This window comes from Balaenoptera borealis (genome assembly GCF_965194805.1).
Source record: "Balaenoptera borealis genome assembly, chromosome: 6".
Lineage (NCBI taxonomy): Eukaryota > Metazoa > Chordata > Mammalia > Artiodactyla > Balaenopteridae > Balaenoptera > Balaenoptera borealis.
The window spans coordinates 3,595,376-3,623,258 of record NC_138863.1 but is presented as its reverse complement, the minus strand read 5'-3'; the positions used below and the strand labels follow the sequence as shown (position 1 = coordinate 3,623,258).

The window sequence follows — 27,883 nt, the reverse complement described above, 5'->3', positions numbered from 1 at the left end:
GCGTAGCCAGGAAAAGCCCTCCCCTAAAGCCAAAGGAATGGGGCAGCCTAGCAAGACAGAACACTTTCAGACAATAACCACTCTGCCCCAGGCAACCGCTACACACACACGTGCATGCACGCACAAGCACAGATACACAGCTGTGGCTCCAACACACACCAGCAAAGGCTGAGTGGGGAGCCTGTACTTTGACTTCTCCTGGCTGTGATGAGGTTGCAACCCACCCCATCTCCCCACCTTACTCTGCCAGAATGGGTCAGAGGAAGCCAGCTAACACCTTAAGTTTAAATAATATCTAGATTTCATAAAATAATAGCCAAAATGTTCTGGTTTCTATAAAAAAAATCACTATACAGAGAATCAGGAAGATCTCAAACTGAATAAAAATAGATAACAACACCAAGGAGGCAGAGATTAGAATTATCTGAAACAGATTCTAAAGCAGCCATCAGTAAAATGTTTCAAGGAGCAATTACAAACATATTCGAAAAAAATGCAAAGAAATAGAAAGTCTCACAAAAGAAATAGAAGCTATAATGGTGACCCAAATGGAAATGTTAAAATTCTATTCTTGGAATAAATCCCACTTGGTCATGGTATACAATCCTTTCTATGTGTTGTTGGATTTGGGTTGTAAGTATTTTGTTGAGAATTTTCATGTCCATATTCATAAAAGATATTGATCTGTAGTTTTCTTTTCTTGTGATATCTTCAATTTTAATATCAGAGTAATGCTGGTCTTATAGAATGAGTTGGGAAGTGATCCATTATATTCCTTTTCTTTTCTTTTTTTTTTTTTTGAAGACTTTGTGAAAGATTGGTGTTAATTCTTTAAACATTTGATAGAAATGACCAATGAGGCCATCTTGTCCTGGAATTTTCTTTGTGAGAAAATTTTGGATTAATAATTCAATCCCTTTACTTGTTGTAGGTCTGTTCAGATTGATTCAGTTTCAATAGTTTGTGTCTTTTCAGGAATTTGTTCATGTCATCAGGTCAAATGATTTCCATAATTTTTTTTTTTTTAATTTTCTGTAAGGTCTGTAGTAATGTTCCCCATTTCGGTATTGATTTTAGTATTTTGAGTCTTCCCCCTTTTTTTCTTAGTCAGTCTAGCTAAACTGTGGATTTTTTTTAGATGTCCTTTATTAGATTGAGAAAGTCCCCTTTTATTCCTAATTTTCTGAGTTGTTTTGTGTGTGTGTTTTTTAATCATAGATGAGTGTTGAACTTTGTTAAATGTTTTCTCTGTTTCTTTTGGAATGGTTCTCTCCTCATCTACCACAGTAGGAAGACGATAGTTCTGGTAGTATGAATAGTACACATGTAAATACATAAAAGGACTGTTGTTTCCACTATAAATGTTGTAGTGGCATTTCACCTTTTGTGTACATGTGCTGTTTTAATTTTTAAAAGAAAAGTACAAAATAAGATGCATGCCATGTTTTTGTAGGGAAAAATCTATTGTGAATATTAATGATATCAAAACATATCCATAAATTCAAAGAAATGTAATAAAAAATCCAGTAGAAATTTGGCATATTAGCATGACAAGGAGAACAAACATGGGAGTAGAGCTCAGAAAATTCTGGGGAAGGGAGGAAGGAGAGGAATCAGACTTATTCTGTCAGATACTGAAACGTATTCTAAAATGACAGTATAAAATATAGAAGTGACACTGGAAAAGATAGGCAGATAAATGGACTAGAAAGAGAGCCAACAAATAGAAATAAGTATGTGAGAATGGAATTTACAATAAAAGTGTCATTTCAAAATCAGTAGGGAAAATGAATTATTCAATAAACATTTTTGGTACATTTGTAAAAAAATAAATAAATAAACCTGGATCTTTGGCCCATTCTCATTATTAAAATAAGTTCCAGATGGATAAACTATTTAAAAGCAAAATATAAAATCATAAAAGAATGAGGAATTTTTTTTTTAATTTATTTATTTATTTTTAGCTGTGTTGGGTCTTCGTTTCTGTGCAAGGGCTTTCTCTAGTTGCGGCAAGCGGGGGCCACTCTTCATCGCGGTGCGCGGGCCTCTTCACTATCCCGGCCTCTCTTGTTGTGGAGCACAGGCTCCAGACGCGCAGGCTCAGTAGTTGTGGCTCACGGGCGTAGTCACTCCGTGGCATGTGGGATCTTCCCAGACCAGGGCTCGAATCTGTGTCCCCTGCATTGGCAGGCAGATTCTCAACCACTGCGCCACCAGGGAAGCCCGAGGAATTATTCTTAATGAAATCATTAATAATATTGAGATCAAGTGATTTCATAGCCAAAAATTATAAAGGAAAAGAAATAGATTCAAATATATAAAATTGCTTTTTAGCAAAAAAGAATAGTTAAAAGGAAACTCCACTTTAAAACTTCTATTCACCAATTATATATTAAGGAAAAATCTTTGCAGCATGTAGTAGAAAATGGTTGATTTCCTAATGTACAGAGTTTTTTCAAACAGTCAGAAAAAGATGAGCACACCAATTAAAAAAAAAATAGATGAGGCTATGAGCAGACACTTAAAAGAAGAACAGACACTTGAAAAGTTTCAGCCTCATGCCTCATCAAAGAACTGTAAATAAAATTAATAAGATATGAAACCATTATCAGTTTCATAAGAATTTGAAAGATTGGCAAGAGACCTCAACCCTTTCTGTTAAATATTTCTCCCAAGTTTCTATTGGGTTAAATTTTTAAATTTAGGTTACTATAAATCTTTTCCTTTGTGATTTCTTCTTTTGCTTTTGTGAATCAAGTCCTTTCCTATTCTGAAATTAACATTTGCTTATAATTCATATTGTTTCTTAAGGGAATTTTTTTTTACATGTAGTTCTTTATACATTTAGAGTCTACTGTGGATATAAGGTATGAGCCGAATACAATTCATTTCCAAATAGTCTATCAGTTACCCAGGACTATATATTGTGCAATCCTTGCTTCCCAAATTGATAATAAAACCAACTTTATCACGCCCTTTAGATGAGTCTCAGAGTGTTAGACTGTCTACACTTATATTTATATCTACACGTTTTTGTCCACCAGACCTCTCTTTTCACAGGTAAAGAAAATGAAGACCAGAAAAGGTATGTGTTTTGCCCCAGGTCACACAGCTGATGTAGGGTGGAGTTTGGGTGGGGGCCCTCATTCATCCCCTGACCCCCCGGACAAAGTTCTTCTCCTTAAGCTACACTTCCTCTCAACCAGACTTTGATGAACCCACCCTTCCCCACCTGAATATCCCAACCTCTGCTCAGAAGAGATGACCTACCCTGTGGGCAATGGCCAGTCCTCCACCATGTCTGCAGAAGGGAAGAATGTGACTTTGTTCTAATTCCCAGGCTCTGTGCTATGACATTGTGTCCCATGAGAGAAGGTCCACGTGGCTGGAGAATCCAGGCACTGCTTCCTTCTCCTGCCATAGGGGCCAGAGCCCAGGCCTTGATAGGAACGTGAGCACTGAACTCAGCCTGCCTAAGTTCAAATCCCAGCTCTGCCACGTCCTACGTGAGTGACTTGTCTTTGCCTCAATTCCTCATCTTGAAAATGAGGTTAACAAGAGTGCCTAACACAAAGGGATTTTGTAACGATTAACTGAGTTACCCCATATAACGGGCTTACCACAGGGCTTGTAAATGTTAGCTATGACGATTAATTTTCCTGTTTTTATTCAGTTGGAGGGTATCTAGTCAAATTTATACTGCTTCTTTTAAAAGATACAGGTCTTTTTCTCTAGTATTGAAACTGGAGTCTTAGGGAGCTTGCTGTCATCGCCTAACAAAACAAACCCACTGAAAGCCAAACTTTCCCTCCACACGTGTGGCAGGATCACAATAATCATGGTCTGTTGAGTCAAAGATGCAGGTGGTTTGCTGACCGAAGGGAGAAATAGCAACCACAGATGGTGGACTTCCTGTTTATAATGTGCATGGGGAAATGACCATTTTGCTCATGAAGAAAATATTTTTTTTATCTTATTGGGTAGAGAAAAACAACAGACGACAGAGACAGAATATTACTATCACAGCATTTTTGTCTCATGAAAAATTGATTGGCTTCCCCAAATATTGATTAAACATTCTACGTGCAGTTATTCTCTAGGCAATAAAAACCCTGGCATAAAATAAGATTGCAGGCAAAGTTCATTTATGGTCAGGGAAGTTTCCCCAAAACAACAATGTTCCAATATTGTGGATCTCAAAACCAAAATGCCTGAAACCCTTCAGGGACAGAGATTTTTACTGGAGAAAAAAATTGCTCACAGAGCTACTATTTCGTATCCCTTCATTGGTTTCCCTACAACTGAACAACATGAGAGGCAGGATGAAGACAGTTCAAGCTTCATTTACCCAGGTGTGTATGGTCCAGATGTGTGGAGTCTGCCCTCATCTTACCTAACAGAATGCAAAGCAGCTGCAAGGTGGATCTCTGTGTTTGAATGCAAACCACCTACAAGTTGATAACACCAACACACTCTGGAGAAATGCTTTCCTAGGTTCAGATAACCAAGCAGAAAAATTCCTTGCCTTTCTCATGGCTCCCACCTAAAATGTCCCTCCTTCAAAATTACCTTACATCTAGGGAATTCTGTTAGGGGATTTGTCCTCCTCGGTTCTATTTATCCTCTGGTTCTGCTGTTAGCCTTCGTGGTCTTTTCTTGTAGGTCCAAAGTATACAACAATATAAAAACCAGTAATTGTGTTCTGCAGTGAGACACATGACCACATCTCACCAGCCAGAATAGAACAGTAGAGCCCCCATACAGTCCTATGAACATTTTGAATTGACCTAAAAGCCATCCCTTTGTGTGCTCTACACATTGTTCACATGTGCATCTGCATTCTGTGCACACAGACACACACGTGCTCACACTTATGCACGTGCACTTTTCCAGGATGACCTCAGGGTGGTGAGGGTCAAAAGGAACTTGTGGTCCCAAGGGTTGCTCTCATGACAAACTCCAAGATCCAACTCATTCTTGAATTGTGGCCAGGGCCTCAACTGGCCTTAACTGGAAGGGAATCCTTCGAGGAAGAATGTGCATATTGGTCTGGTGTGCCATCAGTCACCCCAGTCTTTCTGACATCTGGGACTGTGGCCTTTGATTCAGAGCAAACAGCGGCCACTGAAACCTTGCAGTGGACGCCCTCTGTACCCTGGCGGCATCTCTGAGCTGGCGTGCTGGTCTCCAGCTGCTGTGAGCTTTGGCTGCTGAGGACTCAGCTGCCCTTTCCCAGAGAATTACCCTTGGGACAATGACAACTTTCTATCCCAGAAGTTCACATCCACATACAAGGCAGTCAGGGGCCAATCCCTGAGTAGTACAAAAGGCCAAACCCTTGCCCCAAAGTGGGACCAACTCTGTGGTGAGATTCACACTCCAGAGCTCCCCGTGGGATCGGGCAGAGGCTAGGCTCCAGCCAAGGCCACTTGCTTGCTCAGCAGATTCCTCCACCCCCTCACTCTGCTGTCCTCACTCCATTTCTGATGTAAGTGTCCCCTCAATAAATCAGTTTCACAAGACTCCCCATTTAGGCTTTGCTTAGGAAATCCCTCATCTTTCCACAGATCACTGAGTCCATTTACAACAGTCTCCTATGTAGGCAATCAAAGTTCCCTTGGGTGGGTAAGGACGTGGACAATATTCTCATCCCCAGGACTATTGGAACAGCTACTGTCCCTTCACTCTGCCCTACGATGGAATTATTGTCAGCATTCACCAAACCTAGGTAAAGAGACACAAACTTGGAGAGTAGGAAGAGAAAATACTCCGTAGGCAAATTGTAGTTTTAAAAATGCATTCAGATATTAAAAATATGATATGCATTTGCTAGAAAACCATGGAAAATTAAGAACTTCAAAATAATTTCTACAAGTAAATGTGCCAATCAGCAAAGATTCAGGGCTCCAGGGTACCATTTGAGTTAATGACCATCGTATAAAATTCTAATTTGTGCTTGAAAATTCGAATTTTATCATTGGCCACAAAGACTGTCAACTTTTTTTCCTTCAAGCGACAGGCTCACTTCATTCATTTTTGAGCAACAGTTTGCCAAATCCCTACATCTGAATAACTATAATTTGTCAGTTATTCTTTCAAGTAAAAATGGTGTTCCATGAAAAAAAGAGATTAGTTCAGGTCACACCTCAATCACACAAGAGCTCTTCTTCAATGTAACCTACCCTTATATTTTGGTGCTTTGTGTGTACTTCTCATTTTGTCACTCAGAATATTCAAAGGAAAAGTACGCAAGGGTCAAGATTTAATAAAATCACTAATTTGTACTGCTGTGGCAATGGAAAACACAAGGTCCACTGATAGAGTTTAATGTCACCACCTAGATTCCTGCCCAGATGTTGGCACCATTGTTTTTGCACATCAGGGAAAATGTCAGCACAGTGGAAAAAACAAAAAATGTTTTGGTGGGTTTTTTTAAATAAGATTTTTATTTTAGAATACTTTTAGATTTACAGGAACATTGCAGAGATAGTACAGAGTGTTCTCAAGAACCCCACACCCATTCTCCCTTATTATTAACATCTTGCATTAGCATGGTACATTCGTGTCAACTGAAAAGCAGTACTGAGATATTATTATCAACTAAAGTCCAGTCTATATACAGATTTTCCTAGTTCTTACCTAATTTGTTTTGTTTTGTTTTGTTTGTCCAAAAATACCTCATTACATTTAGTTCTCATGCAACCTTAGGCTTGACAGTAACAGTTTCTCAGACTTTCCTTGGTTTTGATGACTTTAACAGTTTTGCAGAATATTGATCAGATATTTTGTGGAATGTCCCTTAATTGGGATGGGTCTGATGTGTTCTCTTGATTAGAGTGGGTTCATGGATTTTGGGGGAGGAAGATCACATAAATAAAATATCATTCTTATCATATCTTATCTAGGGTACATATTATCAATATGACATCATCGTTGATGTTGACCTTGATCACCTGAGTGAAGTAATCTTTCTCAGATTTTTCCACTGTGCGGTAACTCTCTTTCCCCCTTCCCACACTGCTCTCTTTGGAATGAGGTTGCTTTGTGTATCCCACACTTAAGGAGCAGGGAGTCACGCTCCGCCCCTTCGAGGGCAAAGTATCTACATGAGTTACTTGTAATCCTCTGACACAGGATACTTTCCTAGTGTTATTTGGAAAATAGATTTGACCTTACAGAATCCTGAAAGGTTCTTGGGGGACCCCCCCAGAGGTCGGCAAACCACTTTGAGAATCACTGTTCTACACAATGGAGACAGGGAGGGATGTTTCTGGAATGGAGGAGCTATGCTCAGGTGCTTCCAGGGTTCCCTAGAGATAACTGCAAGAGGAAACTGCAAGCACTATCACTGGACAAGTGCAAGTCTGCTAATGGGGATGCAGGCCTAATTCCCCTGCACCAGGCAAGGAGCCCAGACCCACAGAGTGCTTCTGTAGGGGGAGGAAAATATAGATTGAGCGATGGAAAAAGGAGAGGTGAATATCAACTGTGGTTTACCGATACGCAGTTTCAGTGATTGTACATTGTTTCACTAACCTTCTTTTTTAAATCTTCAGGGATTGGGTCTGACCACCACATTGAAGGAAACTCTTACAGATCCCACTAGACCTCCCCTTCTCCAAAAGGGAGTGAGAATATCTTGTTCTAATAATCAGCGAGATAACCTTTTTAGAATTGGAACCAGATATAATGTACAGTATGGTTAGATATGAGAGACCCAAATGGACTCTCAGATGTAACGTAGGCAACCTTCCTTTGCTCCAGGCACCACAGTGACAACAGCTCTGTGTGCACAACGCATAGGCCCTGATCAGTTTCATCCAGGTACAGCCTGGCAGTGCCTTGCCCCGGGCCTACACCACACATCTCGTGGCTTCTGATAAAACCAGGGCATGGGATGCCACAGAAAGCTGCTTGGTGCCAATGCATGCACAGCCCAGAAGTACAGGGTACTTGTCTTAGTCCATTCAGGCTGCTATCACAATGTACCATAGACTGCGAGGCTTATAAAAAAACATTTATATCTCACTGTTCTGTAGGCTGGGAAGTCCAAGATCAAGGCACTGGTAGATTTGGCATCTGGAGAGAGCTTCCTGGTTCATAGATGGCTGTCTTTGTGCTGTGTCTTCACATGGTGGAAGGGGTGAGGGAACTCTCTGGCTTTCTTTCATAAGGCCACTGATCCCGTTCATGAGCACTCCACCCCCTGTAGGCCCCACCTCTTAATACCATCACCTTGGAGGTTAGGATTTAACATGTGAATTTTGGACGGGACACAAAAACTAAGTCTGTAGGTAGGTAATGCCCCATTGGAAAAACCTTTGAACAGTGAGATGGGATCCAGTGAATAAATGCTTCCTTCCATCCTACTCCACACACTGATAGTGAGTCCTACTCAATTTTGTGTGGCTTCTCGGAAGGTTTCATGGCATTAAACACTAATCTCCCATAGCAGTGATCAACTGAACAACACTGCTTGCATTTGTTCTGTCTTCTTTGCTGAAACACTTTCTCTATCCCTTAGTTTTGCTCTTAGGATCCCTTCCCAATGAAAACACTAATACATAAATGTTTGTCTCAGGATCCCTTTCCTGAGGAACTCAGGCTAAGACAGATCAATGAAGTGTTCTGACCGTCACGTGTTCATTCCTTCCACAAATATTTATGAAGCTCCTACTGTGTGCAAAGCACTGTGGTAGGCTTACAGACAACTGGGAACATCATCAAACAAATTATTACACGTGTAACTGCAACACAAGGAGAAGCATGGTGTGCTTTCAGATTCTGTAACACCCTAATCTAGGGGAATAAGGAGGGATTCTCTCTAAGAAAAGGACTTCTCCACCAAGACATGAAGGATGAATAGCACTGTTCCTGGGAGGAGGCAGGAGAAGAGGGAGTATATTGAGCAGTGAGACATCAGGTTCAAAGGAATGGAGGCAACAGAGGGCATGACATGTTTAAAGAGCTAAAAGAAGCCCAGTAGAGGTGAGTGAGTGGCTGAGTGGAGAAAGCAGAGAGGCTGGAGAACAGCGTGGAGAAAAACAGGTTGATGAAGGAAACCAGAACCCTTTCTGTGAAGAGCCTTGAGAATTTGTCTTATGAGCAATGGGAAATCACTGAAGGGTTTTGAGTAGAATTATCGTCATTCAAGAGTGCATGCAGGAAGACCAATTGGAAGGTGATTTAACTGATCTAAGCAGAAGATGAAAATGGTGATACCCACTAGAATGGTAGCAGGTGGGGATGGAGAGAAGCTAAAAGATTTAAGAGGTGTTCAGATATACAAAAAATTCATTTTTTATGGTTAAAATGGGAAAGGGTTTGGAGTTTTTCAATTGGTTGGAAGTTAATTATAAGAAGAATAAAATTTGTCAAAAGATTCCACATATCCTGTCCAGAATTTGTGTGAAAACTCTACTTTTTTGCCTAGTATGTTTTCCTATTTGTAATCTTCTTTAGATGAGAAGTTTTTGTTAATTTGAGAATATGTCAAGACAGTTCATTATATTATATAATTCTACATTTTTCATCTTCACATAGGTAAAAATATAAGATCCTTTTACCAGCAAGATCAGAATTCAAACTCTATCTGCCACTTACTAGCAAGGTAACCTTGGGCAAGTCACTGAATATTTCCAGGTCTTTTTTAAAATAAACAAATCAGTAGATGAGGCTAACACCACCTATATTTTGTGCATCTGGTCTTTGTTATTTTTTGCAAGAATTAAGTAAGATAATGGATGTAACGTGCCAAATACAGTGCCTGGCACCAGTATATAATTGAAATTGGTATCTGTCATTTGTAGTGTCCTCGGATACTAATCAGTAACCACTCTCCAACTATGCCAAAATCACCATCTTAAAACTATCCACTCTTGAAAATTAGGTTTACTATTCCCTCTCACTCTTTTAGTCTGTTGGTCCTAAATGGCTCACCTGTTCTCATCTCATCCATCACTTGCATCAACAATTCCAGATCAGGCTCTCCACTCCCCTCCTTCCTCTAATTATGCACTGAGATGCTCTGTCATCTTAGCCTCAACATGCCTGAAATGCCTGCTCACCATCTGTCTCTGCCCAAGCCTCACCTTGGCCATTCCAGAACTAATGCTCACTTTTGTGCCTTTCTGCTGCAGCCACCATGACTAGGGCAGCCCATGCTGCTGCTGCCATAGGTGGGAGAATGGGCAGTCGGTACAACTGAGCTGTCCCGGGTCATGCGCAGCACGCAGCAGCATTGGGGATGGGGATCAAGCTTGCTCTGAGTGTCCTTCTAGAATGGATTCCTTTTCACTGGCATCATTGGCAATAGTCTTGCAGACTTCTTAACTCCATTAACTTTATCCATTAGTTGAGTCATGCTTAAACACATGGTGATAGAGTCAGTACAGTTGAGCTTTTAGCTCAGATTCTTTAGAAAATAGCTTCCATGCCTACGTGCATTTTGCCAGTGGAGACTCATTGGCTGGGAGAGCCAGCGATCATGACAAAGCAGGACCAGATTTTCAGTGAGTTTCCATCTTGGAAAACTCTCAAGAGTTGAGTCCATCAAAGCAGTGACCTTTAATCTTTATTTTTAGTAAGGAAATGCAATGTTTCAAATAAACTTTATACAGAAAATATATGAAACAGATAATGGAGGAGCAAGTCTGATTAAGTGGCAGAGAGGCATGGAACCCAGTCAGTCCCTCAGCTCCTCTCCCCAAATACCCCAGAGGTACCACCACTGAATTTAGAGCACCTAAACCACTGCTTTAAAGACCACAGCGTTCTCAAAAAAAGCCACCAAAGCATGAGTGAACTAGCAGACACCTGGGTGCAGCTTGGGATGGGACACGTGCGAAGGCAGAGTGCAGCCAGACCAGATCTCCACCTCTAAGAGCATCTCCCAGGTGAAGAGCCTCTCTGAGGCACAGTCTCCCCTTCAAACTCATGACAGCTTGACACTTAAAATCACAGAGAATCAGAGGCAGATCTGCGTCACTTTGGATCCTTTGGCTCCAAGCAACAGAAATTGACTCTACCTCAATCCCAAAGAAATTTATTAGATGAATATGGGGTGGCTCACAGAATTAGAAAAAAAAAAAAATAACCCTGGAAAAGCAGGCTTAGAAGGGGAATCGGGAAGTTCCAAACATCCAGGGGGCAGGAGATCACTGACATTCTCGCCTGGGTGGGCACACTGAGACGAATGGAGTCCTATGTGGAAGAAGTGGTGCCCACAAAGGCAAGTCCCAAAGTAGATGGCCAAGCAACAGTTGCTGACCACAGGACCCCAGAGGACCTAGTGTCTGGGGGAGGGAAGTTGCTTGATTCATTGCTAACAAGGTCACCACAAAACTCAAGCTTCTTGCCCCCCATTGGTTGCTCTGTCTGCTCCAGCAATGCTGCAGTCTCGTGGGTAACACCTAGATCATTTGACAATCAGGTATCATAAACTGTCCTGGTCAAGATCCACATCACTTCCAGCTCTGACCTTGGCCATGACATCTGCTCTTGAGTCTCCTCAAGTCTTGGCTCTTCTCAACTCTTCACTCATGATGTTGCTATCTCCTCCCGGAGGCTCCTGTCCACCAGCCCTCAGCTTCCTACAGCTCTTCCTCTACACGTGCTGTCTCAGCAGGGAAGATGCTTCTCCTCTCACAGGTGCCACCATCGATTTCCTATTTGACCCCAAGTTTGTCTTTTCTGGCCCCATTGTAGGGTGGGCTTATCTGGGCTCTCATCCTATAAGCTGGGAAACTCAGGAACAAGAACAGTGGGAAGGTTGTGTGACCAGGCACTCAGGGAGCATGAGCAAAGGACCAAAGTCTCATCCAAATGAGGAGTATAGTCAGGACTCAGTGTGGCCAGAGTCTGGACACTAGGAGAGCCAACTAGATGCTAGAGCAAGAAGCTGGGCAGACTGCAGGATGGTCCAGGGTCCAAACCCTACAGAAGTGAACAGATCGAGTGAAAATCAAGATGTTAGTCTTCATTCTGACTCCTAGACTGAGGGTTTTGACAGCCCAGAGCCATCACGATGAGGAAGGCTGCCTGCCTGCCTGCCACAGGGCGACATCAGTCAGACTCTTCTAGAAAGCCAGAGGACATCTTGCTCAGCTTTCCCTGTACAGATACTCTAGTTTAAATCTCTACCGTCTATCCTAGCCAAAGTTACTTTATTTATTTTTTTCCGTGGCTATCAAGTTTGGCTGCGACCGAAGCCCTTTGTTCTTATCTAAGAACAGCACTGGTTCAGAAAACATCTTTCTTCTCTCACTAAGGGTTAATGATCTGAATTAAAGAGCGGGCTGAGAAGGTCCCGTTGTCACCACGTAGTTGTGGTGTACAATGTGAAGTTTGGAAATGATGCCAAAGGAACAATTCTGAGTCAGCTTGTGAACATTCCAAGCCAAGGAGTTTAGATTTGGTCTCTTTTCACTGCTTCTGAAAGATGGGAAATCAATAAATACTTGTGGAATGGATGAATGCAATGTTTTAGAACAAAAATATTGGTAATAATAAAGAGTGTTGTGAAAAGTGAGGGACAGAGTGGATACTACAGGCAGACACACTGGTTCTGAAATAATTATTAAACACCAAGAAAGATGAGGAGGGTCTGCACGGGGACAGGGGCAAGTGGGGCTAAAGGGAGGTGATTTGCAGAGACCTTTAAGAATTGGAACTGATCATTGATTGAGGGGAAGTCAGAGGAGTCATCAAGGACTTTCAACGTCATGAGGCTGAAAAAATGTGACAGCAGCAGTAGCAGCAATGGAGACTCGTGGGGAGAGATGAGTTTGGAAGAGAACTCTTTCAGTTTGGCCATCAATGTGCCTAAATGGATGTTTCAGTGTGGTCCTAGAGCTCAGGAGAGAGAGGGACAGTAGTGAAACCGTGCCAGGAGGACAGAGGGGATAAAAGTGAGCAAGGGTTTCCTGAGACTGCTCTCACAGTGACCACCCACAATGCAACCTCGGCCGCCCCCCTGCTACTGTCCCATCTGGCCCCATCACATGGTTGGCCTTTTGGACCTGTCAGCCCATCTCTAGGAAAGAGAATGACCAGCCTAACTTCCTCTCCAACTCACTGCCCTGAAAGCAGAGTTTCACCTAAGGACTTATGCACAAAAATTCTACTTGAGATGTGATCTCAGAGAATATAAGTGAAGGATCAAGAAGAGAGAAGGCAGGAAGAAAAATAAATTCCATGGGTCTTTATATGAGTCACTGCTGTGGCAGCTTGTGCTCAATCCCACCCAGGACCTTAGTGCACAGAATGCCTCTTAGAATTGCCCAAACACCCACCACAGCCAGGATCAAAAGGGAAAGCACTTATTTATCAGCCCCCCTGCCACATTGGGTGCCCCCAGGGACATGACTACACCCACACTTCTAGGCTGCTCTTATATGTGTGCCATGTGGGGACCAGCCACATCCACAGCACTGAAGGAGCTCCAAGGCAGAGAGTGAAGTATGTGGGCTCATGCTTGAAGCCAGAGGTGTCTGCAAAATATGAGTGGAAGCCCCCACAGAGCTTCACACCATAGTCACAGCTGGAATCTAGGTGAGGCCAAGAAGGTGTGGGAGGAGCCCACGAGATGTCTGTTACATAAATCCCTTGCACTCCTCAAATATCCACTCCTGCCCTTTACATCCAACCCAACCAAGCTTGAGTCTTCAAGACTTAACATACACAGTTAGTGAAACAAGTTACAGCCCCACTGTGTCAATTGATCTAGAGACCTTCATCAGCATTCATCACCTCCTAACTTCGTCATCCTTTCCAGACCTCACTCACCTTTGGCTAACACTTTGGCTGGTCTATGTTGATGGCCTGGTCATATGACCTAGATCTTCTCCCCTGAAGGGTGTGAGGCTCAGCTCCCTTGCCTCCATCAGGTCATGATTGCTGCCATTGTCTGTTACTCACATCACTGGCCTAAAAGCACTGGGAGATGTTCCAGTGCATCCTGTGGGCTCCAGAGATTCTTATCCTCCAGGAGCAACCCAAGCTCCTGTTGACAAAAAGAGTCAATTATCCTTCCGTACTCACCTGCTGATTCACTGGTATGACTAGTCCAAAATGAACAAGCTGTACTCAGAGCTTCTGAATCAGTGAACTCTGTGTCCCTGGAGGAAGTTTCTGGCCTGAAAATCAGGGCCTGTGGTCTAGAAGAGCCTGATGTTACAAGGCTGGGAAGCACAAATTCCACAAGACGGTTTCTGGAAGCAACAATGTGAGAGGCGGTTCAGCTCCAACCCTTGTTGCCTCCGCCTGTATATTCTAGCTAATGTGACCCATACATCAGCTATGAGCTCAGTCCATATACTGCATCCTGGGGTCCAAGACTCCCATTGTCTGCCCTGGCTCCCCAGACTATAGGATTTTAGTTCAGGTAGGCAGCAGACTTGATGAGACCAAAGTTGCCCAACATCTCAGAGGCTATAATGATCTAGGTAAAAAGGTGGAAGTCTACACCCCTAAGTCCAAGAAGATGAGCACACACTTCTGCCCAAGCATAAAAAAGATGTAGTGAGGATTAGATCTTCTCCTTCAATCTTCAGTAGAGTTGGGAGGTGGAGAGAGGATATAAAGAGCCAGAGGCACATGCACTACATCATCAGAACATATCCAGACAGAGCATCCCCATTGGTCACTCCCAGTTACCTCCTGTTCACATTTCCTCATGCCTTACTACCACCTTCCCATTGTCTACCTTCTTGTTTGACCACTGATTCTGTCTCCTTCATTCAGCTCCTTCTCTGGAACATGATGTCCTGTCCTCATTCTCTACACCATGCATCGTGAGAACAGATGAGGGTCCCCATCCTTCCACCTCCCACTCACCCACCCCTATATTGTCCCTCCCAATGCAACTTTGACCAGACTCCTATGTTAAGAAAAAGACACTTATTTGGAATAAGTGGGGCATTGAGACATGGGATGGGAATATTGGGTAGACAGAATAATCTGAAAACCTTGAAGCGCCAAAGAGTTCCCCTTTCCAGAAGAATTAGACCTTTCTCCAGGTCTGAGGAGGTACCCTTCCCTTGTTTAAAGAACAATGCTTGGGGCCGTTGTCTGAATGACTGTGCTCCTCAAGACCATCCTCACTACCTCTCATTGCCTCTACTCCTACAAGTCAGACCGATCATGACACAAAAGACAATCCCTAGGTCTTCAGGAGAAGGAATGGCTTACGCGCCAAAAGCACTGCAATGACTTGTATATGCAGGAACCTAAGAAAAAGATTTTAAGGATATCAGACCAAGGAGGATGAAATATAACTGGATTGGATTGAATGTGCCAATGTGGGAACACTTGCGTAAGATTCAGGATTTAATGTTCTAGTTTTCACAGCTGGAATGGCTTTACTAGCTGGCATTTTTCATTGACTGAAACTTGGATTTAGTGGGGACCTACATTCAACGAGGTCGGGGTGTCAGAACTTCCTCAGCATTGTGTGGAGAAAGGAATCCAAATGCTGAGGGAGATGAGGATAAAGAAGTAGGTTTTATTATGGGCAGCCCACTCACCTTCATCTTGACTGTATCTTCAAGTGGTCCCAAAGGACACTAAATAAGGAATTGAGAACGAGCATCCTTGAAGATCTTTGTCATAGCATCCTCAGTAAGTGAGGATGAAAGGAGAGATCTGCTGTTGAAATAGACTCCCTGGCCTGATTTCAATAGGAATGATGGTCCAGTGTGACTGAGGCCAGATGGCAGCACTTAACCATCAAGATCAACGGGGGCTGTGAGGTCAGTGTGGTGGTAAGTTTTATACTGCAGGAAATCACAGTGATGGCTAATTTACTGTGTGTCCTATGGATGAAATAGATGTGAAGCCTACTAAAGTGTCACTTTCTATATACAACTAGATATATTCTGAGTCCAGTGAGCAGAAATATGACTGAGTCACCTAGTAGGGAGCCCTGGCACCTCACTCAGTTCTTGTTTTTTCCAGGTTTATTGAGAAATAATTGACACACATCACTGTATAAGTTTGAGGTGTACAGCATGATGGTTTGATTTATATATATTGTGAAATGATTACCACAGTAGGGTTAGTTAACATCCATCATTTCATATAGATACAATAAAGAGAAAAGAAAAAAATTTCTCCTTGTGATGAGAGCTCAGGATGTACTCTCTTAACAACTTTCCTATGTTTCATACAGCAGTGTTACTTGTAATCATCATGTTGTACAGTACACCCCTGGTACTTATTTATCTTATAACTGGATCTCACCCAGTTCTTATAATGAAGCCACTTAATTGAAGGGGAGGCTGGTGTCCTATGTAAGGACCCTGCATCATGGCCACAAATATATACTGTAAATTTTCTATCAAGCCTTCCTCATATGGCCCCATATGGCCATATTGCAAGGGTTCTAGATAGTCAAGATCATACTAGAGGACCCAGTCAGTGCAATAAGACAGGAAAAGAAATAAAAGGCATTCAATTGGAAAGGAAATAAAGATATCTTTATTCATAGATGGTATGATGGTCTACATAGAAAAGCCAAAAGAATTCTGATACTAGAAAAGGTGCATGTATTGGTACATCATACAAAAAAAGCTTCATTTTGTGACAAAAAGAAAATAGTTATTAAGCCATGAAAAAAATAGAGGAAACTTAAATGCATATTTAATGTGAAAAGGTCAAGGAAAAAAGGCAGAGAAGCCTGTGTCAGATTCTGCCTGAGTCTAGCAATGTGAAGAAAGCACTTTGTTCCCTTCTTAGGAGAAAGAAAAAACATTCTTATGCCCTGTTAAATGTTTTAGAAGACATACAGCAGACAGGCTTTTTTTTTAAAGCCAAAGGACAGGGCCATGGAGTCTTCATGAAACAGTGACTTGGGGAACCAGTCCCCATCAATTGAAGTAAATGGAAGCTCTCTTCAGTTGCGGCAAAAATCATAAGGGATTTTCATAAAAGTCACCAACATCCTGAGGTGGTTTACTTTTCTTTTTTTCTACTTTGAAATGAGGTCAAAGAGGAGTTGAGGGGAGAGCAGCACATGAGGAAGAAAACAGGGCTCTTCTGATTATTGTTAGTGGCCCTTGAGCCCTCCTGACCAGAAGGGAGTCACCCTTAGAGGTCCCCGACAAGGGCAATCATGGTGTTCATCAATCTTTGTTGGATGATGATGGAAAATAGTAAGGGCTGTAAATATGTATTTTATTTTATTTTATTATTATTTTTTGGCTGGGCCACATGGCATGGGGGATTTTATTCCCCGACCAGGGATCAAACCCGTGCCCCCTGCACTGGGAGCTCAGTCTTAACCACTGGACATCCAGGGATGTCCCTGTAAATGTACTTTAAATGTATGATATATATTAAGATCTGGCTTTGCATGTCTGTGGCTCTTTGATGGGCCAGATTGCCGAGGTTATCACTCTTGTCTGCTTAAAATCCTTTAGTGGCTTCAAGAAAATGCCGGCTGCCCAGCAAGATAACCCACCTCCTGATCATCAGATCCCTGCCCGTCTCCGCCTCTTCTCCAAAAGCTGTCACCTGCCTCCTCAAGGCCAGCCATTCCCAGTGGCCATGGTCACTTGACGTCCCCTTATCTCAGGCCCCCAGTCTTGCACTTGGTGTTCCCTCTGGCTGGATCCTGCCCCCCTTCTGCTCCCCACTCTGTTTATTCCTAAAGCCTCCGCACAGGCCCCCCCCCTCCCCACTCCAGCCTGGGTCATGGACCCTGTACTTGCAGGTCCCCTTGGCTCTCCCCCAGCAGCCTGAGCCCTGGGTGGAGAAGTGACTGCTCTGAGCCCTCTTACACACGGGTGCTTAAGAAATGCTTGTCGAATTGCTGCGTTTGTGAAATATGACCTCCCCGGAGGAAAAAATGACCTGGCAATAAGGAAAAGTCATGCATTATTTGATTAAAGGGTGGAGTCGTTCATAACTTACTGGTTTCAAAAGGAAAAACACACAGGCAAAGTCAAAGTTGCTAAGGTACCTAAATGCTAAGGTACCAAATTTCACATGGAGCCAAGTGTGAATTTCACCACCATCAAACATTCATCTTAGAGACTGTTTATCAGGCGCATTTGCACTGAATAGATGCGTAACTATGGCATCTGATGAAGGTCAGATGATGGAACTGAGTCAGCAGTGCAGAGGCCATTCGGTAATGAAATATAAGGACAGCCTGGCAGGTCTCTGCCAGTTTCCAGAAGCTGTTCCGTTCTTCTCTGGCGATGCTCTGTACGAGTTCTGTCCCTGCTGCTCACAACCCTGCCTGCCCCCCACCTCCCCCCAGCCTGGCACCGATTCACATGGCTCTGTCATCTCCCTCCCTCCCATGGGACTGTGAGTTCCAAGGCCCACAGCTCAGAGACCAGCCACACACGCTTTTCAAATAACCGAAGTGAATAAATGAATGGAAAAAAAGATAAACGAATGAATGGGTTCCAAATCATCCTTTTGTCTCAGATGCCCTTGACATCCACCCCGAACTTTCTTTCTCTTTATGCCATTTGGGCTTTGGAAGGCTGAAGTTCTTCCCATAGAAGAAATCGGGAGGTGGGCATAGGGGCTAGAAGTGTGCATTCTGGAATCAACTGTCTGAGATTCGACACTCTTCTTCCCAGTTGTGCAGTCTTGGCTAAGTACCTAACCTCTCTCAAACTCAGCTTTCCCATCTGTAAAACTGAGGTATCAATAGGACTTAACCTCACGAGGCCATGGTTCCCAAATTACATGCCAAGGCACCCCAGGATACCGCAGTAAACTCACAAAGGCACCAATGGGCACTTTCAGTCTTTGAGGATGGTGGAGATGTCTATTAGATATAGTGTGGACTCTTGACAGACTACCTTGATAGGCGTCTATCACAATACTGTGACTCTTGGGTTGGTTAGACCTAACTGCTGAAAACTATTTGGTATTTCTTTTGCTCTAGGGACACTGGGAAAATCTACTGAGATGCTAAGGGCACAGTAAACTGAGAAAGACTGGGAGTCCATGTCATGGGGTTGTTGTGACAATTTCATGAGAGTGTATATAACATGTTTGCTACTTGTTAAGCAATCCACAGTTGCTGGCTAATCTAATTCTCACCCCCATTCTCTGGACCAGTTTCATCATGGAATTATATTGTTTGTCTAAATCATTATTTAAATTATGAGCAAACTAAAACTTAAGCAACAGAATTAGAAATAATAATTCAAATTCCTTTATTTTCCCCAACTGCAAATTGGGATGACAAAATAGTTTAAGAAAAAATATGTACATGGACGTTCTTCTAGGAAAGGACACCTACAGACATTACTAAAATGTTAACTGGGAACAAACCATTAGAAGAAAGTAAATAATCCTCAAGCTTACTACACTGGAAATTCACACCAAAGACAGACGTAATCCGATGAGAGATAATCTTAGAAATACATCATCTTAAATAGTAATTTGAATAATTCGTTGATTGTTATTAACCAAATATCAAGCACTCTGCTTCTAAAGAACAAAATGTACTGGAAACAATTGATTCTGTTATCTCTATTTAGTTTTTTCTTTTTAATGGATGTCTTGTTTGTTTGTTTCCAAGGTATTCACCATTACATTCATTACTCTTTTTAACCCAAATGTCATGAGTTGGTTAGTGATTAATAATATATAAATATTATGTGTTTAAGTGGAAATTGCCATGTCATTTTTACAAAAATATTCCCAAGAATCACTGAAGCCAGAAACTAGCTTTTTGTTCAAAGGTACAAACACCAGACAAGACTTGTTGGTTTTTTTCTTCCAAAGAAATTCCAAACCAGTTGCATTCTTGAGTCTCCTTTTTTTAATTGAACCCATATATTAAGTTGTCCTGGAGTCCTGAAGATTGTCAGGGCCCCGGACAGTCTCAGACAGGAGTGGAAGAAACTGGCCACTAACATTTACAGGATGCTGACAAGTCACTTAGGTATTTTGGCCCTCGAGCCTCTTTTGTTAACTGTGCAGTGATGCCTTTTCCTTTCACATCCAAAACTATTCATTGCACCAGGAGCACCAGAAAGTAAAAGAAAAACCTCACATTTAGTTTGAGCCTAAGTCGAACTTAGATGATTGATTGGTGTTTCTAAATGTTCAAATATTTAAAAACAGCGGATTCTTGTGTGATAAAATATCATTGTGAGTAATGTGCTCACCAAGGAGTTCAGAAAGTTTTTCCACCTAAAATATTCTCAGCTCCATCCTTAACGACTCAGGGAGGTAAACATGGTAATCTCTTTATCAGGAGAGGAGCCCGTATGGTCACAAATGCATACTGAGGGTTCGAGCATCCCAGTATCCTGAATTTTGGTCCTAGAACCGGTTGCAAAAGTGTTGCCTCTACAAAACCATTCAAAGCCATACAGTCATTCATGGAACTTGGATATCTTTGCTTTGTGACTTGTGTCACTAGAATGTAAGGTTTTGGGGCGGTGGGTATCGTGTCCTCCTTTTTCACTGCTGTGTCTCCAGTGTGTGAATAGTATTAGGTCCAGTAAACAGTGGTGAAACTGATAGATAAATGTTCAAGTGTGATTATATGTTATAAAGTCATCCATTCAGCCCCATATGCATGGCTTCATTTAATATTTACAACACTATAAAGGAAGTCAGTATCATCTCCATTTTATAAAAGATAAAGCTAAGATTCAAGAAGGCAAATAGATCACCCTCGATCACACAGCCAGCAAGCATGAAGCACAAGCACAGAGCCTGCCCCATGGTAGATGCTCAAGAAACTATGTTGAAAGGAACCAAACCACGCCCACAGGCCCACACATCTCCTGGTCCCATTGGTGTTTCCCATTCACTAGGGTCTAGAGCTTGTAGAAGGGGTGCCCAGAGGCAAAGCAAATGGGAGTAGGAACACAGAGAGGGGCGGGTGGAGGGGTAACCTCTCTCAACACGACTGGGGACTGGGGACAAATCTCCCCAACCACCTTGTGATGTAACCCGTATCTTCTTTGGAAAATGGCAGGATCCAGCTAGACTGTGAGGGGTTCACCAGGGACTGGGGTCTCCCCATCTCCTAACAAAGTTGGAACGCTCCTGAGAGGTCCACTTGGGGTGCAGGGAACGAGGCACAGCAGGATCCCCGGCAAATGCTCCAAGTCCCAAGCGCACCGTGCCTGACCACGCAGGAATCACAGAGCCCTCCCCTCCCCCCTCTTCCCTCGCAGCCCACGGTGGGCTCACACATGAGCGCCCATTTCCCTCCTTCTCCAACCCTGTCCTGCTTGGAGCCTTCTGCCAATTTAACTTCCAAAGCCTTGATCACACACACACACTCCCACCTTTTTTTTTTAGACCATCTTGTGGGACTTACATCTGTGGAACATCCTTTCGCAAACTCGGTCATCTTCATCCTAATGGCTGGAGTAGGTGGATGTGGTCTTTCTCACATCACATGGCTACGCAGACACTTGGCAGGGGAATCCGTGGCTCGTTGCTGCCACAGTCTTTCCAGGGTGGGGTTCTTTATGAGGAATTTAGAAGGAAACTTCAGGTAATAACATTCCTGAGCTCTAAGGAATCCCAACCCTTCTCATTGCCAGTGTGGGCACGGCCCAGAGCAGGGAGGCAGCTGCCCGAGGTCACACAGTGAGTTAACCATGGGGGAAATTCATATTTCCCTCCTTACACTCCACACCCACTTCTTTCCAGAAAAATCCCGGACTCATCTGGAAGAACGACAACACTCCAGAGGAGCCCGTGGATGTGCAGGTTTATGGCCTTCACCCGTGAAGACTACGTCTCCTTTCATTTCAGTTCGTTCCCTAGTTACACGTGTTCCATCTACAAGGCTTCGTGAATAGACATAGGACACATGCATAAATGTTTTCTGGCTTCTGATCCGCATGTGCAGATGTGGAAGGTGGCCGTACACTGATCGGGAGGGGACTTGGGGACGATTCAGCCACATGAATTCAACAAGAAACACCGCTCCCTCTAAAAGTTAAAAAGAAAAACCCACAGTGATCCAGATAATATTTTATTTAGCAGATGGGGGAAAAGGGAAGCCAGCCTTACCGAGAGAAAAACAACCCCCAGAAATCAAAATCAGACAGTTATACCCCATCTGGTGCCCTGGAGAGGTGTAGCCCAGCCTTGGCTGGTTCTAATTGCTTCGGCTGAAGAGGTCTGATATCACGAGTCGAAATAATTTCCCAAATCTATATCCGGTACAGATGCGAGGGCTTTGCTCTTAACTGCCATTCCACTGAGAAATTAAAAAGCACTTTTCCTTTGAAGTTCTGGAGGGTTTTTTTTTTTTTTTTTTTTCATTTAAGATTACAGTTTGAGGTCAGAGAATAAGACACAAGGAATTCACAAACATGTGCGCATTCGATTTGGTAAAATTCCATCCTCCACATCCCCGTTTTAAGTTGTCCTAAGTCCCAGATGGTTTCCAGCTTGACCAAGCTGAGGCTGGCAAGCCCTCGAGGGATTCGGCTTACAACGCTTTCCTGAAAGGGAGGTATTGGATGCATTAAGCTGATCGACGCTGGAGAAGATGAAGCACACACACTGCCTCTAAATAACATTTATGGAGCTATTTTAGCAAAAGGAGCAGAACAAAAGACACACAGGAACCAAATGCACAACCGATGAAGAAGATGTTTCAAGTTGCAAGAGGGGGAACAGTGTGTGGTTTATTCAATGCCGTGTTGATTTGTTAAATTTTCAAACTTGTATTTTCTTCTCCTCCAAAGATCATAGTCTTGTGTCAATTAGAATCCAGTCAAGAGAGGGAAACCACACAGTAATGTAGACGGGGAAAGTTTACTATAAAGAATTGAGTTAAATGGGGGATTGGAGTCACAAAGGATTGGCTAGTAAGACGAGAATAGACCTCGAGAGGGTACGGGGTAGCAGATGGAAGGCGCACCCAGTCCCTGGGTTGATACAGCGCCTGAGGGAGTCCCCGCCCCTGCCAGACCTGTAGGACAGGGCACACGGCAGGACAGGCTCAGTGGCTGGCAGAGAAGATGCTGCAGTGTCACACCAATAGAACTTGCTGGGACACAGCCCTCTAGAACATGCTGGAAAGTGTCCTCTAGAGAGCCAGGGAAAGCTGTTCGTGAGCAGGTGTGTTGGCGGAGGTGCCCTGCCACAAGCCAAGTGCCGGCTGCTGGTACCCATGAGCTGGCGCTGGAGCGGCCATCCACACCACAGACAGCTCACGTGGGAACATCGCCTAGGTTTCGGGAGCTGGGATGCTGGAGAGGCCGCACCCACTGCAGGAACCTGCTGGAAGGACAGTCTAGAACCAGGGGGGAGAGTCCCTTCCTCCTGCAATGTCTTTCCAGAGGCCTCTACTGACAAGGACTGTGCCAGCTGGCAAGGGAAAATACATAAAGGGTCCACCTTTCCCTTTGCAGATCCGGCAGTGAAGGTGAACTTGGGGCTGACACAGCCCACCCCTCTGGCTGCTCTGCTTTCACACCCACTCTTCGCACAACTTGAACTCCTGTGTAACCACAAAACAACGCTATATTCTTCCTGACAAGACACAGGTATGTGTCTTGGAAGTGGAGAAATTCTCACTCTTTTCCATGAATGAGGAGTCAAAGTCCCAATAGTCATTGTATGGATTATCAGCTATTTTAACCGTTCCTCCAATTCAGTCACCTGGGGTTTTTTGCATAAATTATAAAATTAATTTCCAACACCTTGCACATAAAATAAAAATGGGGAAGAGAGTGAAGGATGGCTAACACATAGAAAAAAATACTTATATATAATAAGCATATAGAAAATATACAAAGCCCCTATGATCTTTTGTCGGTAATTTGTCATGAAGCCATGTTGGCATCTATGGCTTCCTTCTTCCACTATTTCGTATCCCTCTTACCCTCAGCCAGAACCTTGGCGGCTCTGGATTTTCTACGTGGAAGAGGAGCTGAAGTCTTAACACCCGAAGTGTCTGTGTCCTCCTGCCTTGTCTTTGGTCTCTCTAGTTTTCCGTTAAACTTTACTATTAGTTTTTACATGGAAGTATGAGGAGGCATTCAGAGAATCCCCCAGGTCCCAGGCTCAGTCTGTGTAGCAGTGGTCCTCTGCGTCCCATTTCCCCTGGTAATCAGTATCAATAACTCCAGCCAGGAGACTAATTCTTTTGGCTGTGGGTCCCGTGGCATCAGGGCCTCCCAGTGGCCATGTGGAAGTCTCTCCTTCCAGTTTAGTGGAACCATTGTTAGGTCCCTTGATGGAAGCGTTCTCACCTGGGAGTCTAGGACCTCCAAGCCAGTGGGATGCAAGCATGGATTCTGGCTGTAACGGTTTCTGAGTCAAAGCATAGAGTGAATCCTGTAAGACAGAGTCCTGCCTTTAAATGATATTTTATGGAGCTATCTTAGGAATACAAGCGGAACAGAAGATGCATAGGAACCAAATGTATAAATCAATCAAGAATGTTTCAAATTCAGAATATTGTTTACTTAATGTTGATTTTTCAAATTTTCAAACTTGTATTTGTTTTTACTCAAGACACTATTGACTATTAAAAAAAAGTTTAAGTAACATCTGTGCCAGGCTCTGTTCTTGGTACTACATTTATTATCTTATAATCATAATCTCACCTGGCAGGTAAGTATTAACCTCCATATTTTGCAGAATACCAAAGGGTCTAAGATGAACTTCTTATTTCTGTAAGCATGGTTCCAAGTTGGAAAAATAAAATAAGAAAGGGAAAAGGGGTTAAATTTGACTACATGGCTTAACAGACTTCTGAAAGCACTTTTTTTATGATTCGGGCAAGTGCTGGGACAATCGTGTATCAGAGTTACCTTCAGTGGGAGTGGTTTTATTAGCAGGGAATTGGGTAAAACAGATGTGGGCCAGGCTTTCACAGCCATCACAGACCACAGACACCAGCCACGTCTTATCTCCAAAGTCTAGAGAAAAGTGTTCTTCATTCTATTTCTTTTGGGAGGTAAAGGAGGAGAACGTCAAGAAGGAAGGAAGGAGGAAGAAGGAAGGCAGGGAAAATAATTCTTTGATGTTTGCTAGATGTAGGATATCTTCCTACGTGATGCTAAGGGCTCTCATCTCTGAGAGACTGAAGCACTTTCTAGGAATGGTAGAGCTGTAAAGTTATAACCTCAAGTCCGTCAGAGACCAAAACCCACTTTAATCTGGTGGTTGGTTGCTTGCACGGTTGGTTGGTTGGTTTTCTGACTCCATACCCATATTTTACATGGGATTCTCCACGCAGAGCTCTGCAAGGTTGAATCTTTCAGGATGACTTTAAATACAATATTTTAAAGTGAATGTAAGGCGAAGTTAAACACAGTAAAGAATTTATGGTTTTGTGCCCTGTAGGACTCAGCAAGAAGGTGGCCTTCATGAAATCTAGAGAGGGACTTCCCTGGTGGTCCAGTGGTTAAGAATCTACCTTCCAGTGCAGGCAACCTGGGTTCAATCCCTGGTCAGGGAGCTAAGATCCCACATGCTGCCGGGCAACTAAGCCCACCCATGCGCCGCAGCTACTGAGCCAGTGTGCCACAAGTAGAGAGAAGCCCGCTCGCCGCAACTAGAGAAGCCCATGCACCACAACGAAGAGCACGTGTGCCGCAAGTAAGACCTGACGCAGCCAAACAAATAAATAAATTTTTTTAAAGTAATAATAAAAGCTAGGGAAAGAGCTCTCACCAGAACCCGACCATGATTTCAGACTTCCAGCCTCCAGTAGTTTGAGAATATAAACGTCTGTTGTTTAAGCCAGTATTTTATCACACGGCAGCCTGAGCTAATGCAACGGTCTTCACAACTTTTCTGTAAATCTAAAACTATTCTAACATTAGAAGTTTCTATTTCAAAAAAGTATAACCTAATCAACCTATTTCATCAGCCAGGGGTTCAAGGGTAGACATAACTCTGGTTTTTCAAATTAGTTGTTTGCCACTCCTTTACCCTTATTGTCAGAAAAGCAGCTCCATCCTAAAGTCTGCTTCCAGACTCCAGGGGGAGAGACCTGGAAAGGCCATGTACACCCAGACCACGCTCCCTGTCCTGAGGTCTTGCTGTCGGACGCTGGCAGGCATCGCTCACGGAAGCTCATCACTTGTCAGGGTGCTTCTACTCAGCCATACTCCTTCCCAGGTCCCCCAGCCGCTGTAGGGGTGCTCTCTTGGGTCCCAGGTTCACACCCATTCCTTCTGCCATTGTTTCCCAAACATCAACACCCACAGACTGGGGGCTCCCCAGGGCTTCTGGCTCCAGGGACCCTGAACCAGAGGTCACGACCTTGGATGTCTCCATGGCCAGGCAGGAAGGTAAATACATAAAGGGGCCCGTGGGTAAGCCTCTGCCAAAGAACAAATTAGAACTTTGACTTTACTGAGCCATACTGCAACCAGACGATAACGATTTTAAAGTCTAAAGTCAAAAAATACGAGTAGAAAAAGAGAAATCGTCTTTTATTCAGTTGTTTATTGGAAATTTATTACTTTTTTAATTTGAAATCAAAATCCTGATTTTTTTTTTCCATCCTAAATTGTCCACAACAGGCATTGCGTTTGGCGTTGCTTCTGAACACTGTATACTCTTGGTAGAACGGGACCTCTCCCAGTGGAGTGGTGGAATTCAGGTATTCCAAAGTTATCCTGTGGGATCTTCAAGCATCCTTTGGTTTTCTATGCTAAATGGAATGGCGGTTCAACAACTCCTATCTCTAGCTTTCATGCACACTGCCATACAAACGAGGGAGGCAAACTGAATGATGACAGGTCACATTCAGAAAGCTTGAAATCAGAAAACCTTTCCTGGGTCTCTGCGTTCATCCCTGCAGTTTGAGGGCTGCCATTCAGGCTGAACTAAGGAAAATGGGCCATATCGTTCTACATGAGTTGCCCAGAGAAATGTTGCTACAATACACAAACTGAATCTCAGATTCGTGTATCAACCTTTACGTCCCAGCAGAGACCAAAAACCCAAGTGTGATATAGATTTGTTGAGTTTATGAGAAAGCTGAGTCTTGATTCCAAGTTTGCTCTTGGCAATACGGATTTTTCCGTGTAAGATGCTACCTTTTGAGTTTAAAACACCTTCTTGGCACAACACCAAGCCTAAAGCCCCTGAAGGTCCCATAGCACAGCCAACAGTGACGTTGCACATCAATTCTGCAGTCCCCGTTCACAGCTGCCAGTGGGCCTGGTGCAGGAAAGCATGATATTTACTGAGTTAACTCTATGTCCGAGACACATCCTGCTTTAGCACAAAGCATCTCCCGGGGAATGATGTAATTGACTAACCAAGCTGTTTCTTGGGGAAAGCACTGCCACTTTGGATTGAACATCTTGGACTGGATCACAAGCCCGGCATTTGGAGCAACTATGGAAGGAGACTAGTGTGTGGTCACATATGTTAATTTTGACTAGTCTGTGCTAAACTGTAAGACTTTTCTCAATATTTCAAACCAAGTCACTTCTCAGATATCCAGGCTTTCTTGCACAAGAGGTCCGAAAGCTCTGTACTCACAAAGATCCTCCCTAATGCCTGGAATCCATGCGGCTTATTGGGGAGCAGTATTTATATCTGGACTCTCATCCATTACAAGAAAATAAGGCTACAAAAGATTAACTTATTCTTACTTTATATCTTGGCCTATAAGTTCTTTTTTTTTAAAATACATCTTTATTGGAGTATAATTGCTTCACAATATTGTGTTAGTTTCTGCTGTACAACAAAGTAAATCAGCCATATGCATACATATATTCCCATATCCCCTCCCTCTTGAGCCTCCCTCCCACCCTCCCTATCCCACCCCTCTAGGTGGTCACAAAGCACCGAGCTGATGGCCCTGTACTATGCAGCTGCTTCCCACTAGCTATCTATTTTACATTCGGTAGTGTATACATGTCAATGCTACTCTCACTTCGTCCCAGTTTCCCCTCCCCAC

General features: G+C 43.3%; 1 long non-coding RNA gene across 1 annotated transcript; it reads right to left on the bottom strand.

The window, feature by feature from the left end:
* Nucleotides 1–777: 777 nt before the first annotated feature.
* Nucleotides 778–27,883, bottom strand: LOC309631000. The gene is made up of 2 exons (XR_014245995.1): nt 13,786–27,883; nt 778–11,934 (listed from the first exon to the last, which is right to left on the bottom strand). It is a non-coding gene; the product is annotated as an uncharacterized lncRNA (long non-coding RNA).